We start from the raw sequence: 6,036 nt of genomic DNA on the forward strand, positions 1-6,036 counted from the left end.
GATAGCTTTTTAACTTGGACTATAATTTGTGTATAGTGTCAAGTCATAGGCATCAGAGAACTGCAGAATTAACAAGCACTGCCCTTTGATATACACACACACCTTTACAATATCTCAATCTCTTGGACATAGTTGAGGTCACTTTTAAATCCAGATTGCATTTTGAATTAAAGGATATTTTTCCCTTTTAAGGTCATAACCCCCAACACGTAAAAGATAAAGATTTCATATCTGAACTGTATTGTTGAATCAGTAAACACTGCCTATTCAAATTCATACACTACCCTTTCAGTTGTCTTCATGCAGAGTCAAGTGTGTTTGAAAATATTCAGTTTTTGGTTGATTTATTGTTACTCGATGTTTTAAGTTACCAGTCTTGGTAGGGATAGCTTTAAATTTGTACTTGGACTGCAGTCAAGGTCACAGTAGTAGAAAATTTGCATTACAGTTTTGTTAAAAGCTTTTTCATTGGCTTATATTTCCTCAACCTCATGTCAAAGGGTTTATATCAATCTTTGGCCAATCCCATCCCTATTAAAAAAGTTAAGGGACACAGGAGCTTCTCACGAGTCTTTTATTTTCAGGTACTTAACTTTTCCTGAGAAGTCTTCTTCTAATGAGAGTGTTCTTGTTCAGGGAGTAGATTGTGGTTTTGTTAATGTTCCTCTTCATTGTGTAAATCTGTCATCAGACTTAGTCTCAAGACCCATGACAGTCAGAACACTATGCTTTACCTGTTGAGGGCATTCATTACTTGCAATGACCTAGCTGGAGATATGGTTGTGGTTAATCCACTTGTAACTGACAAACCTTGCTTGGATCTGAAAGTCGATCCTATTGAAAAAGAATTCCCTGATTTATACCCAGCTTGTGCAGTTACTAGAGCTTTGTCATAGAAAGCTCTTGAGAATGATGCTGATCAAGAAAGTATTCCTTTAGCTGACGTGTATTGGTCAGGCTTTTGATGAGGTCACTTTCACATTTTGTTTGGATCAATCAAAGGGTATTGATCACAGTGATCCTCTTTTAACCACTCATTCTCTTTATTTTAATCAGGGTGACAAACGACTATCACTTGTCATCTAACAGAAAAAAGATCACAAGATATCCTGTTTGTTTCAAAATGACATTAGTGAAACTGAATCCACTGAAGTACATGTCTGTTATTTCACTAAAAATGGAATTATTATGAGAAAATCGAGACCTCCCGAGGTACCTGCTGGTGTCAGTTGGTCAGACTATCAATTGTAGTTCCAAAATGGTACAGACAGGAAATTCGTAGCCTGTCCCATGAAACTCCTTTGGCTGGTCATTTGGGGATTAATAAGGCTTATCACAATATCTTAACTCACTTCTATTGACCAAAAATCAAAAGTGATGTTTGTAAATACTGTAGATCTTGTTTCACTTGTCAAATGGTATGAAAACCCAATCAGAAGATACATAAAGCTAATCTGCAACCTGTTCCCGAATTTGACGAACCATTTAGCAGCATAATGCTAGATTGTGCTGGTCCCTTACTTAAGACCAAGTCATGTAATGTATACTTGTTGACCATAATAGGTGCGTCAACAAGGTTCCCAAAAGGCAATTCCTTTAAGGAATATTAAATCTACAACCATAGTAAAAGCTTTGATAAAGTTTTTTATACTCAATTTGGCCTTCCCAAATCTGATCAAGGGTCAAATTTTATGTCGGGAATTATCCAGCTAATTATGCTTTAATTTGGCATTCAGCAATTCGTCAAAAGTGACAAAACTACAATGGAGAGAACTTTTGAGTCTGGTAATAGAGTTCGGTCTCTCTTGCTCATTCTTCGAAATTCTCTTCAGATTAGATATTACGGTCCTTACAGAGTTGAGAAAATGAGTTAAATTAAAATTATAGTTCTCCTGGGATCTAAATAAATTAAAGGAGTACCAGTATATTGAAAGAGATAGCCAGGTTGAACGTACAATCAATTTAGTTGTACCTGTCCCACTCAGTGAAGATTGAAGTGAAGGAATATCATTGGACTCCGCTGATTTTGGAGTGACAAATCTTCGGAAATCAGAAATTATAAATTATCTGGACCAGAAACTTTCACACTTACAACGGCAAGAAAGGAATGAACTTAAACAGTTATTATTTGAATATGTGCACTTATTTCCAGATGTTCGTACAAGAACAAATAAAATGTCCCATGAACTTAAACAGTTATTATTTGAATATGTGCACTTATTTCCAGATGTTCGTACAAGAACAAATAAAATGTCCAATGACGTTGAAATTGTAAATTCCAAACCTGTGAAACAACACCCACACAGGATGAACCCTCTCAAACTGTAATACTTGAAAAAAGAAATTCAGTATTTGCTGGAAAACGATTTCATAGACCCCAGCAAAAGTAGCTGGAGTTCACCATGTATACTTGTTACGAAACTTTCCGTATGTGCATTAATTATATGAATGTGAACAGTGACGAAAACAGATTCATTTCCATTACCAAGAATCGATGACTGCATTGATAAGATCGGAAATGCCAAGTATGTCACCAAACTTTACCTTCTGAAAGGACTTTGGCAGATTTCACTGACGGAAAGAGCAAAGGAAATTTGGACATTTGTGACTCCATATGGACTTTATCAATACAAAGTGATTCCGTTTGGGATGGAGGGTTCGCAAAAACTTTTCAACGTTTAATGAATAAATATGATTACATCTGGTCTATATAATTGTGATGCTTACATCGATGATGTCATCATCTACAACGACACCTGGAAAGAACATTTAGCGACAATTCGGAAATTCTTTGACAGACTCACTGTTGCAAGTTTGACAATTAATTGATCCAAAAGTGAGTTCTGCCGTGCTAGTGTAACATTTCTAGGACATATCGTGGGACATGAACAAGTTAAACATATAGATGCTAAGGTCAAGGCTATCTCTGAATTCCATCCGCTTGTTAGTAAAAAGCAACTGGGACGATTTTTAGGTATAGATGGACACTAACGGAAATTTTGTTCCAATTTTTCCATAATTGCTGAACCCCTGACAAATTTATTGAGCAAGAAAACCAAGTTTCATTGGACTGAAAAATGTCAGGAGACTTTTGATAAGTTAAAGGTCATACTTAAGGGCGCATGAGTTCTTACCACACCAAATTTCAGCCAGTCATTTAAACTGTCTGTTGATGCAAGTGATGTTGGCGTTGGAGCAGTATTGATTTAAGAAGAAGATAATGGTGTTGATCATCCATTGTGCTATTTTTCTAAGAAATTAAATAGGCACCAAAGAAATTTTTCAATTATCGATAAGGATTAATTGGCTTTGATACTAGCATTACAACATTTTGAAGCTTACAGTAATTTAGCTCCTTCTTTGATTATTGTGTTTAGTAACCACAACCCCATTGCTTTCATCGGCAAGATGAAAATAAAAATCAAAGACTGCTGAGTTAGAGTTTGTTGTTACAAGAATATAATATTGACATCAGGCACATCAATGGAAAAGATAATTAATAGCAGATGCGCTTTCCGTGTATAGAAATAGTATTTCATGTACACTTTGTATAATTCATAAGAGTTCTTCTTATGTTTTTTAAATTAAAAAACTCATATAATTAATCATGGTAAAATGAAAGCTTTATTATATAGATCTTTCTTTTTCTTTATGGGGGGAAGTGTTATGTATATTTGATTTAATTTATATTTGATTTAATTTTATTTACTTTATTTACTGGATTTTACATTTTCCAGAAATTCAGTAGTTATATTTGACCTGACTAATTTTTCGTAAACAACTAATACAGAACTTTGCATCTAATACTGACCTAGTTCCTGACCTTGATTCGGAATCAGTAAGAGTTGAGGTAAACAACTTTTTTTATTTTTTTAAATTCTTTCTCAGAGTAAGATTCATAAATGGAAATCTAGGCTATGCTTCAAGTATGTGAGTATGTGTCAAATAACATGTATCAATTAGGTTTTTTAAAAGTGGATTTGCATGTATCATGGCATCTGTTTTGCGCCGTAGCTATATTTATTATTGATGTTTTGAGAAAGAATATTCATTACTTGCCTTAACACTTGAGAAGTTAAAGTGTTTTGTGTTGTGACCATTTTTTGGGGGGGAGGGGGCTAATTATTTTGTTTTATTCAAATTATTTGGATTTCAAGAGATTATTTTCCTCTGGAAATACTTGTGCTCTCAGTTAATTCTTGGACAATGACAGTTATCGAAATTTGCACAGAATTCAAACACTGGAATATTATTTTCTGTGATTCAACAAAGAAATGTTGACACATCAGTACGGCACTGACCACAGTATACGTCATCGCCTTCCATTTTCGGATTTGATCGGAATTCGAACTCAATTTCATTATGACTTTTTATTATTAGGAATTCTATTTTTTAATTCTTGAATTATTCTTGGATTATTTATAGATTTGATTCGTAAAACCGTTAGTTCTTTTTCTCATTTTTACCTTGTTTTTCCTAAGGAAATAAATTATTTGTTAAATTTTACAAAGCTTGCTGTCTTCACTCTTTTCTTGTTGCGTTTTGTAAGAGCCTAAACGTAACACAAGTGAGTAGTGGAACAAAAATGCAAGATGTGCCTGGGAAATATGATGGACAACTCTTCCAGATACAGCAAAAGCTTGTTGGCAAAATGTGTTGCAAATGCATTAATACAGGGGACATTGCAGATTCCATATGACAGGTCTCGAGTGCGCTGCCCTTTGCCACTGTAGTGGCAAAATGTGCCTGAATCAAACAGATCTGTAATCGAAATACTCTACACACACCGTTTCTAAATATCTTTCTTGGGACACATCCTATATAATCTCCCTCTAGCAAATGTGTTTCATAAATATTCTGTATGTAACGATCATGCCGTCTGCTGTCAAGAGGCAAATATTTTCTAAGCAAAACATTAGTTTCTTCTTGCTTTAAGCAGTCACTGGAGGGTTTCTGCAATAACCGCTCAGCTGATGCAAATTAAAATTGTGTTTCATGAGGAAGGAATTATTTAGACAATAGAATATCACAAGAAATTATATACATTTTTTATATCTTCCTTGTACTTTTTTCTCCAGTCATGCTGCATTGTCACTCATTTATGTCAATTCGTTAAACTCGAAAGTGAGTCCACTTTTATCATTATGGCTGAGGATCAAAGCAATTCATTTTGTGGATGGTCGGAAAAGTTATTGTGTTATCATATTAGAAATGGAGTTCGCCTTTTGGATACAAGTATGTTTCAAAATCTATTTGTCTGCAAATTAAAGCTGTCTCTAAGAATTTGTTTTTTAGAAGATTCAAGAAAATACAAAATATTTTTTAAACATCTGTGGTCTTGGTAAAAAAAACCACAAGCTCTGTGCAAGTTATTTTATCAACATGACAAAACAAAGGTATTTCATAATTCAACAAATATATATATATAGTACATATTAGCGAAACACTTATAGACATTACGGTGACAGCAGAAAAGAGACGCTACAACAGCCGACATGACAAAAGTATTTAAAAATTCAACTGTTAGGGAGACACATCGTGCATGCATAATGTTATATATATATATATATATATATATATATATATATATATATATATATATATATATATATATATATATATATATATATATATATATATATATATATATATATAATGTACCATTTAAGTTTTAATAATAAATCAGAAAAGATTCTAGATCTGTGTGGTACCACCCAGTTCTGTGTATATTATGTTCATTATGTATTTGCCACAACCAATTGGCTTTATGCAGGGAACTTCATTGTAATAGAGACAAGGGAAGACATTCCAAACAAATGCATCAAAATGAAACTTTTACATTAAAACGCTACAACAAATATGAGTCAATTAAAAGATTACACATGCTATTTAAGTGGATCACACTGAAAACTAAGCAACTTTTATCAATTAAATATGCTGTGAGCTAAAATATAAAGATCTGTGTCAAAAGTTTTGGAGAAATGGTAATAAAGTTAACAATATTTTGTGTTATTTTTTAATTTATAAGCATGTCTA

Source organism: Sinohyriopsis cumingii, chromosome 8 (genome assembly GCF_028554795.1).
Source record: "Sinohyriopsis cumingii isolate HCF-2022 chromosome 8, ASM2855479v2, whole genome shotgun sequence".
In the NCBI taxonomy this organism is placed as follows: domain Eukaryota; kingdom Metazoa; phylum Mollusca; class Bivalvia; order Unionida; family Unionidae; genus Sinohyriopsis; species Sinohyriopsis cumingii.